This window comes from Morone saxatilis, unplaced genomic scaffold, assembly GCF_004916995.1.
Source record: "Morone saxatilis isolate NCDOM2014 unplaced genomic scaffold, NCSU_SB_2.0 Contig6, whole genome shotgun sequence".
In the NCBI taxonomy this organism is placed as follows: domain Eukaryota; kingdom Metazoa; phylum Chordata; class Actinopteri; family Moronidae; genus Morone; species Morone saxatilis.
Window position 1 is genome coordinate 555215 of NW_023340206.1, and position 6771 is coordinate 561985.

Here is a 6771-nt window from a genome sequence, read left to right on the forward strand (position 1 = left end):
TTTGTTTGCAGCTGTAATCATATTGTGTGAGGTCAAATTTAGACCTGTTAGGATCAGTACTACTTAATGACACTAGGCGGCAGTAGAGCACCATGCAGGACAATGAGCATTAACACCATTGTGTGTGTTTTTTAAAGAGAATCACTGAAAGACAAATAATGAAACTGACATTTTGATATGAGTTTTGATGTCTTTCTTCTTCATATGATGAATTTGAATGACAAGTGGTGAGGCTTATCATTTTTTTTTAAAGCCAAGTCATTTCACCTAACCTAAAGTTTAATAATAGATTATCTATAGAGCAGAACACACGCAAATTCAATACATTTTTCAGTCACAGGCAAAGATCAGCGGAAATAGAGACAGATGCGTTCTCCTTTGTGTGGGCTGCAGCTCTCAGCCCGCACGCCTTATGAGCTGATGGCTCGGCTTGTCACTTGTAAGAGTAATTTAGGATTCAGAACCATTGTACATTAATCAGTCTGTAAAGCAGATACAGTGCCAGACAGAGTTAATGTGGGAAAAAGGCTTTGTGCTGCAAAAAGTTCTACAAAATCAATGAAAGAGTCATACTGTGAATTTAAGCAATAATTAACTTTTTATCAACACATGAATGGAAACAGAAATGTTTATAAGTATAAGGTCTTAGACTAACAACAAACAGACTAATTAGATATAATATGATAAACAACTACACATTCTCAGTAAAAATGGGGAAAGCACTCTATAATTAGGCATAATTTAAAATTTAAAAATATATATATATGATATATATTTAAAGAGTATACGCAATCTACTCTTCACATTACTTCATCTGGCTACAGATTTTTGACTTTGAAATGGAGGAGGGCTCACTTTGGCAGCAGTTTGTCAGTTCTGTCACATACCAGCCATTAACAAAATACCTCACTGATATGTTTAAAGATCTCCTCCACTCAAAAATATGTTTTACTTATGTTTATGTGAAGCCAGTGAACATATTGCAGTTGAAAAGAAGTTAAAAAAACAACTATAGTAACCGGTTCAAGTTGGTTCGAAAGTGAGTTTTTTCACCAACTATCTGAAGACACTGATTGACACTTACATTTAGATCATATTTCACCAGGATTTGAAATAGTGACATTTTACATCCAAACAAAGTGCTATTATGACTTTGGAGTCTGAAACCACATCCGAATTTATCAATTGAAAGACACTATAAATATAAATTTCACATACAGGAGTTAAACCACAGCTTCCACTGTATGAGACCTTTACTTAACCCACTCAACCACAGCATCTTGCTGCTAAAAGGGACTTGGTTGCTTATTTCTATACTATATACTTTTTTTTTAATTAAAATTATTTTTTTGGTCCTTTTATTGCGTTTATTAGATAGTGACAGCTGAAAGACAGACAGGAAAGGGGGGCAGAGAGAGGGGGGATGACACGCAGAAAAGGGCCGCAGGTCGGATTCGCCAGCTCTACCGACTGAGCTAACCGGGCGCCCGATACTATATACTTTTGCTTCCTAAGTTTTCAGCTAGAAATCAACGTTGAATTCCTGGTTGGTGCCAACTGGGTAATAAAATGTCAGACCTTGAATTTACTGACTTGTATCTGTGTTTGTCACTTGAGAGGTTCTTTCACATTCCCCTATGGTACACACTACAAAATTCTGAGATTCAAACATAGCCCAGGCCAGCCAGATTTGTGAAAATGCTATCTAGGAAATGCAGGCGACCAAAAAATCTGAAACCTCTTGCACAGAGCAAACTTTTCAATTCAAGGAGTGAAAGATAGCACTAGCATAGTGAAAGCTTTGACAGCAAACATGTTAGAGAGCAGTTTTTGGATGTAACCTGGAGTGTCCTTCCATTATCTACTACATAATGACAATGTGATACTGTGAACACACTGCAGATACTATTGTATGTTTCACAACCACTAATGTTTGGTTTGTCCCTTCTGGGCTACTGTAGACGACTCATTCTAAGGTAACAAAAAATTCCTATTTTCAGGTCATTATACACTGATAACATATTATTTTCCATTTCTATCATAGATCAAATAGTGGCAACACTTCCACATTTCTATGATTCTATGATTTCAGTATTTTTACAGTGGGTTGTAGCGGCTAAGCCTAAACTTAAAGCCACGAGGGCAACATAGACAGGCTCGCTGTAGCATCACTTCGTGTCTAGTGAATAGTTCAACTTCTGCTTTTGAGTTTATGGAATATTTATTTTGCATATCACAGGTAAAGGTCTTCCATGTGTCAAGAATCCATAACCATTTTCCATAAATCTCCATACATTAACACTTTTCACCAATGACCCAGTGTTACCCTGCAGCGTGGTCTAGCGTAGCCGTCAAAAAGCTATTTCTGCTCCTCCATCCAACAACACTGTTCCCTGAGTGAAGGTTCCTACCTAAACTGAAAGTGATCTGAAGCACGAAGGTGACACCTACTGGACCAATTTGGTCCTACATACACTTAGACATGGCTCCTAAAGTGGGGTATTACTTATTTTACTTAAGTGAAGGATATGAACACTTTCTCCACCTTGACATTAAAGGAGGGAAATGAACCAAAAAACCTTGGACAACTCACCTATAATTTAATATTAAACAATACCTGAAGCTATTTCTTCAAGTGCAACTATCTGAGCAGATAATCTTGTTATTGTTCAGTACACAAACAAACTTCCATCGGGACTGTTGCTGGTGAGAAACCCCAGAAAGTGGACTCCCTCCTCCCCACCACACACTCAGTAAACCACAGGGAAATGACCAACCTCTTCCTTTATGAGGTGTACCCCATTAAGTGGGGTTCCCTTCTGTAACAAGTGCCTGGGAGCAGTGTGGAAATACCATTCAGCTGTCCGTGTGGAGCCTGAAGGACCCCACAACGAATACTGGGATTCCACTAGCACACATGCAGAGAGGAAGACACGCGCACACACTCAAGCACTGACTGAAGCAATGGAAAACACATGATGGGAAATCTGCAACAGAGTTGGATCCCGGAGGGTTTTTTGGGCAGATACCAACACAGATATTTCATTGGATTGAAACAACTCCCTTCTGACATTCATGTATCATTAAAAGTAAATTTATAACAAGGGACCATATTTTAATAGCTTTGTCCATCATTTCTGTTAGTTATGATAACGTCGCACTCACTCACTCAAGTGAATTGCTGAAATGTGGGAATATAGTGACACTGCAACAATGAAGTCTGATGTTCAGACAGGTTGTAAACAGACCAACAGTTTGTCTAAATCACTTTATTCAGAGGTAAAAACAAATGTAAGCACACCTGAAATGTTGCAGATAATTCCTTATTTTTTAATTGTTCACCTTTTCAATAACCTGATAACAGTTCATTATTCTTGACATGCAAGACCTTTTTTTTAAGATGTCACAATGTTCTTGGTTTTTAGCAATTAACTTGATTTGTACATTATGAGTGCTAATGATGTCATGATGCCAGGAATATGCATGACTTTAATATAACATAAGTAATAAAGCAGAATTATCCTTCACAGTTAGTCTTAATTTTATTCTTGTCTTGGTTGAAAAGGTTTCACACAAGCATTTAGACCATCAGTGAGCAATATCCTGCCACCCCTCAAAGAAAGGGAGTCTATATGGACTGCAATTATACAGCGCCTTTCTAGCCTTCCGACTAATCAAAGCTCTTTACACTACTGTATATGCCACATTTACCCATACCCACCCATTCACACACTAATGCATAGCATTTGTAGCAATTTGGGGTTCAGTATCTTGCTCAAGAATACTTTGACATGCAGTGGGAGGAGCTGGTCATTGAACTGCCAACTTTCTGATAAGTGGATGACCTGCTCTACTTCCTTAACCACAGGCAACATGTCAGACAATCCTGTTGCTGTTTACTCTAACAATGGTGGACAGGTCATTTAGACCTGTTTTAGAATTTCATGGCATTGACAAGGTCATCTGTCCACCTAGGAGAGTAGATCTAGAGTAAGGATTCTGTATTTTACAAACACTTACGACAAAAGGTCTTAATATGGACTCCTCTGACAATTGGATAAGATGAATAATGGTTTTCTTTTTATTGTCATCAGTGAGGCTGTCGCATTGCCCTCCCCTTTAAAGTGTGCAGGACAAAGTGGTGGCCGCAAAACTCATGAAAATAGGTCCTATCTAGAGCTAGTGTTTGGTTTGTCTGTTCTGGCTACTGTAGAAACATGGTGATTGAACATGGTGGACCCGCTCCCTGTGTAGATAAAAACAGCTCACTCCAAAGTAACGAAAACATTCTTATTTTCAGGTGATTATACACTAATTAAAACATACCTATGAATTTTATATTCCATTTCTGCCAATAGACCTGCCTAAATTTTACACACTGGACTTTTAAAGATAGATAATAATATATATATTTTTTTACCATAACCCTATTGCCGTGATAGTGTGATTTGTACAGTCTGTTCCTTTTCATGTAATTGTACACAAAATCTTTTTTTAAATCTGTTGTTTTTTATGATATTTGTCTATTGTCTATTATCTTTGATTTTCCCCTCCTAATGTTTTTAGATTAAGACTTTTTTACTCATTTTAATCAGTTTGATGCTCTGAACAGGAAGGAGAAAATCCCTGCGAGCTATTTGAAAAAGGGCAGGCACTTTCAAAAACATACTTGGCAAGTAATTGGATTAACCATCTGTCTATCACTATCTTCAACCTATCAGACCAACAAACCATATAATGTACTCAAACTCTCTCCAAAGCCAGTCAGGAGACAAGCAAAAATATATTTTTTATAAAGAAAAGCCTTTGGTGCTGTTTTTTGCTCTTCTTTCAGTGAAGAAATACTCTCCAGTTCTGATTCTAGCAGCATCTACACTAACCTCCTAAGGAGCTGCCGTTGCTTTAGAGCAAACAGAAACTGGTTCACACAATGTTGTCACACACACTTAGCATTAAACCAGACCTGTAGCTCATGCCATAGCTGCCAGTAGTTCCTCACAGGATGCTGATTTGTCCAGTCACTGTGGTTGGACACAGTTGCATAGTTTGAAGCCTGGCAAGATGGATTCTCACGTGATTTCTTGTTGTTACTCATCAGTGTTCATACACATCAAACTGTTCAGTCAGCAGTCACGAGGGCTCGCAGCATCAACTGGAAGGGGTCGAAGGTCGTCAAAAAGGATTAAGATGAGGGAATCTATATTTGTTGTGTTTCTACACTCATATTCAAGGCTTTTCCTTTAACTTGAATTAGTTACTGTGAAGAGAAGGGAGCTCTGATTATAAGCTCTGAGGCTTTCCTGTCTTCCAATGATCATCGCGGGTGAAGAATATTTTAACCACCTCACCTGTTTTGTCTCTCTCTGCTGTCATTACAGTCCCAGCTACTTTTCCCCTCCACCACCATCAGTGTCAAGGGCCCGTTCATATCTGATTGGCTGTTATAGGGCTCTATCCCTTCAGATCTATGTAATCCACGTGTCTTTCCTGATTCAACTGTATTTGACATTTTGAAAAAAAGGCCAATATTAACCTGAGTAAACTGGCACATACAGCTGCACACACAATGAGTCAATTACACTGTCTTAGTGTGTTGCTTTTATTTGTGAAACAGTAAGTCAAGCCCTCAGCAGGGCGCTCGCAGGGATTTTCTCCTTCCTGTTGTGGGTGGACCACCAGAGCATTAGCTCCACATAGATCTGGAGACACTCACTTCATTAACACCCTATTTTAGGAATGCCCCTAACAGATGCAAAACTAGACAGAAATAGATTTGGTTGTGGGCTACATGTCAATTTCCCCAGTGGGTATACTGAGAAAGATTCAGTCAGTTGGGTCAAACACATGAAATTTGATTGACTTATAAGAACACCTCATTGCCTTCAAGTCTATGAGATTGTACATGTAGAGGTGTAATGAACCTGACTGTCTCTGAATCAGAGAGGTAAAAACCCTCAGCTGTGAAGGCTCATTAGGCCAAAGACACAGTACTATAAAACCTGAGAGAGAGCACCACAGTATGTGTGTTTGTAAATGCAATGCGGCCGGGAAAAATAGGAATCTCGTTAACACTGCAGGATGCTCCAACAGCGCAAGTGGGGCCCCTTGTGCCAGGCATGAGAGAACCGACAACCCAAGGAGGATCTCTTCAGAGTTTCCGACACGTCATGTTTTCTCCTTTCCCTGGGCAAGGAAACCAGCAGTGCCCAGCCTGCTTATGAGAGATATGTTTGTGGTTACTTTAATAGAGGAGTCCATAAAAATGTTGTTGTTTTGCAGCTACCAGTGAAGATTACAGCTGGGATTCCCTGGAAAATACATTGCCTGTGTCCTCCTGAAATTGGTTGCACTGAAGGGAAAACACTCTCACTCTCCAGGAAAAAGTTCCACCTGTGTGTTTAAAATCACAGATTCACCAACAAAACTGTTTCCTCTGCAATAATAGAACAGTAAAAGGTGTGAGAAGATTTGCCTTTGTGCGCTAACATCTGGCCTTAGACAAAACCACTGGAAAGATGCTATAAAGCTTATGAAAAATAATAACATAACAAGTACTGCTAATACTGTGGAAGCACTATTACATATATATTCATACACTGCAGTTGGCGTTGTATCTATGGTCATATCCAATTTCCACACTTACTGTGGGCACAGACATTTATTGTTGGCTGAAAGCAAAGTGGGGGAAATCCAATATTATATTAGTATTATATTACCAATATTTCAATTGTATATGAGAAGATAGTTTCATTTGATGTGAAACAACTACAA